The sequence below is a fragment of the Schistocerca gregaria genome, chromosome 4 (genome assembly GCF_023897955.1).
Source record: "Schistocerca gregaria isolate iqSchGreg1 chromosome 4, iqSchGreg1.2, whole genome shotgun sequence".
NCBI classification, from domain to species: Eukaryota; Metazoa; Arthropoda; class Insecta; order Orthoptera; family Acrididae; genus Schistocerca; species Schistocerca gregaria.
Genome location: NC_064923.1, coordinates 195,466,891 through 195,471,026, shown reverse-complemented (window position 1 = coordinate 195,471,026; position 4,136 = coordinate 195,466,891).

The following is a 4,136-nucleotide window of genomic DNA, read 5'->3' as shown; positions in this document are numbered from 1 at the left end:
GCTAGGAGGCACATCGTACACAGTAGCAGTGGTGGTATATGTTACAAGCTATCTATAGATTTACATAATCTCTCATACAAACATTGCAGACCAGGAACAAAGTTGGAAAAGTAGCTAGCCCTTTGCAATAACGGAAATAATCTGTTGGGCGAAGCTTGAAAAGAAAATAATTTCGAGGAGCAGTTCTGCTCTCTGACCAAAACTTTTGAGTTACCGACTGCAGTATAAAACAGCAGAAACTACAGAAAGGTGGGAAATGTAAGAGTTGAAAGAACCGCTCATGGCAGAAATGTTCAAAGGGAGTCTGGGGCAACTATTGACTGAAACAACGGAAAGGAATACGTAAGAAGGTGAATGGGGAGCTTTGAGAAATGAAATAGTGAAGACTGCAGAGCATTGAGTAGCCTAAAGATAACTGGCGGGGAGACAGAATTTAACTGACTAAAGGACAATATAAAAATCCAGCAAAAGAAGAAGAAGAAAGGAAATACACATGATAAGAAATTAAAGTGACACAATATGCAAAATGGCAAATCTGGAATATGTAGAAGATTAATGCAAAGCTGTAGGAGCAGACATGGCAATGGGAAAGACAGATACCACACATAGGAAAATTTTAGAAAGCTGTGATGAAAAGAGAAACAACTGCAAAAAACATTAAAAGTTCGGGTGGAAACCCAGTGCTACGAAAAGGCTGCAAATTGGGAGAAAATATGTGGAAGTGCTATACAACACAAAAAAACGCTAAAAATAATGTTACAGATACGAAAACGGGAACTAGGTGAAGATGACATGGGGGAGACAATACTGTGAGAGGGCTTGGCAGAGAATTGAAGACGTAAGCCTATAACAAGGTAACTGGAGAGGACAGTTTTCTCTCAGAATTTTTGAAATCTGTGGAATAACCAACCATGACAAAGCAATTCATTTCACGTGCAAGATCTATGAGACAGGAGGAGCAGCATCAGACTTAAAGAAGAGGTTAATAAGTCCGCTTGCTAATAAGTAGATGAAGACATACATTACCGAACCATCAGTTTAAGATACGTGGGCACAACCACACTGCCGTGCTCTTGCCGAATGCATTCGACGGGTATTACTGGAACGACGGTTGGAGCAGCATGGGGAATTGTGCAGGGAAGCAGGGAAGGGGAACCAACGAAGGAGGTGGACGCTGCTGGAACCAGGCTTGTCAGACGCCAACCAGTTCGCTAGCAATCACAACTACTGCAAATCAGATTTTTGTTCTACATTAGAAACCTACGGGTTCTAAGCGCTTGCCCCCCCCCCCCCCCAAAAAAAAAAGTGTAAGCGGAAAAGCGGAGAGTAGTTATCGTTCCGAAAGTGAATTGCTTTATTTTTTGGCATCGTTTGAAGGCGATGTATAGAGCTTAATATGCCGAGCACTATCATGAACTAGAAAAAGACACTCAAAGGAACATCATTACAACACTAATGACAAAGACGATGTGATACATTTGTTGCTGACGAATGAGAGTAATGCTGGCTGAACTGAAGACGTCTCTTACGGAAAAAAAATTGAGTTAATGGTGGATAAATACGTGACACAATGTTTAAATTACATGTAAGGAAGATTTAAAGAAAGAAAGACATAAATACATAAGTAAGTAAATGCAATTAGAGAACCAAGTTACTAACTTAACTGGAAGATAATCGTCGTTTTGTGAACAATTTGCAGACGTAATGCATGAAATGCACACATGGATTTACAAGACTTTTACAAAATGTAACACCAAGAACAATATCATCGTCTGCAGAGACAGCTGCTAATGTCATTTCACTGTTTGGTACGACATATGTCATTCCATTACAAAATTAAGTCCTCTCAGCGTTCCGTTTTAATAGATTTTAGTTTGTGTAACTCCATGCATTTTGATGTATCAGAGACTATGGGCCAAGATACACTTTATACTGTAAAATAGAAAATTGTACAAATTTAGAAACATCACAATCTAATGTTAAATGCCTGTACGTAAAGCGTTACTTAATAAAAAGAATATGTAGTTCTACTCTTAGTGTATAGTATACATATTTCATGAAGAAATAAAGTCAATCTTTTGGCAGAAGGATAAGAAACTGAAATGAATACTACAGATAAAATCCCTCATATAAAAGTATGCTGCAATCTTCACCTCTTAGAAGTAGTCCCACTGTGTTGCAAACACATCTTCCTGTGTTTCCCAATTGTTGAGCCGTTGGCATAAATCGGTCGCACTCCACATGTTCTCGGAATAGTGCAATAGTGGAGGAAGCCGGAACGCTGAGCCGACTCGGCTGGCTCGTTCTCTAGGAGCGAAGATCTTGGCTAGGCCACGGTGAATAAGTTTTGGCTGTAAAATACCAACACAGATTATTTTCAGAAGTACGTAAAGACTGGTAGAAGCAGATCTTGTTGAATAACAGGACGTTGGGGAAATTCAAGTTGTATCAGGCAAAACTGATACTATGACTTACCATAGAAGGATGGTTTGAAACAAGGCAAACTTACGTTTACAGTATTTGAAGATTTAGAGAAAGCTTCTGACAATACTGACTGGATTACTTTGATACTGCGAAATTGGACTTGATAAAAACAGGAAGTGTAGGTTATAAACAACTTGCACAGAAACCAGAGACCCGTCCTAAAAGTTGAAGGACCTGGAAGAAAGGCAGAGTAGATGAGAAGACAATGAGACAGGCTCGTAACCCATCGTTGGGGTTATTCAATATGTACATTGGGCGAACAGCGAAGGAAAAAAGAAGAAACTTGGAAAGAGAAATAAACTTCAGAGAGAAGAAATTAAAACAGTAATGACTGCCGATGACGTGGCAAAAGCCTGGAAGATCATTTCGATGGAGTGGTTGTTGTCGTGGACAAAGGTTATAGGAAGAATGTCAATAAAGGTAAAACATGAGTAATTGGGTATAATCAAATTAATTCAGATGATATTGAGAGATTAGATTTGGAAATGAGATACTCAAAGTAGTAGATGAGTTTCTCTGTTTTTGCAGCAAATACCTGACTCAGACTGAAATACAGATTATGTAAATTGACGGGTGTCAATAACAAAGAAAAGGCCTTTAGAAAAAGAGAAATTTGTTAACGTTAGGAGGTGTTTTCTAAGTCTTAAATGTAGTTTTGCGTGGATATGAGACGTAGACTATAAACAGTGTAGGCACGAAGAATGTAGAAATGTGATGCTACAGAAGAATCCTGAAAATTGGATCGGTAGATCTGAATACTAATCAGATAGTACTTAACAGCATCACAGGTTTATTTTATTTAGCGTATGGCTAGTAAAAACATACCACTGATTACTTATACATACAGACATATACGTATTTACAGATCAGAAACTCAGTTATGTCTGTGCTTCACAACTGGGTACGAGTCCTTCAATCCAACATCTGCAGTTGCCGAAGTCCTCTTCATCACTGTGACTGGGTCGAATCTTGCAGTCATTGAAATTGTGATGAATAGTCTAGTGCGTAGTTCCACAGTGATAGTCTGGATCAGGCAGCTGTTTCCACTTGTGAAGAGCATCTCTGCATTGGCCATGTCCATTCCTGATTCCATTCATAGCAGGACTAGACTGCCCTTGTGTGGCTGGTTGGATCCACTTGCTAGTCTAGTAACTGTAAAGATGATATGCAAGCGTACATCTGTACTACTTCCCACCAACCTTTCCAGTCATCAAGAGGTTTAAAATCCTTGGCGTCCATGTCAACAGCATCACGCAGTGGAACCCAACGTAGTGGACTAGATCTGCCTGCGCCAGATATTACGCGTACTGACGTATTCAGCTGGATGTCAACAAGCCTAGTACGATGACTATTCATCCAAACAGGTGTGCAATACTCAGCACCTGGGTACACCAAACTTAAGGTTGAAGATCGCAGGGTGGTTGCTAAAGATCCCCCAGGTAGTTCTGCATAGCTTATGAAGGATGTTGTTTCGAGCCCTCAACTTTTGAGCCAGTTTCAGGTGCTGTTAGTGTGGTGCTAAGTGACCACAGCGGTAAGGCTCCCAGACTATCCACAGTATCTCCTGGCCATGACATATCAACTGAATCACAGAGATAATTTAAGAACAACATGATGAAAGCAAGGGATCATTTGATAAGGCACTTCCTGAG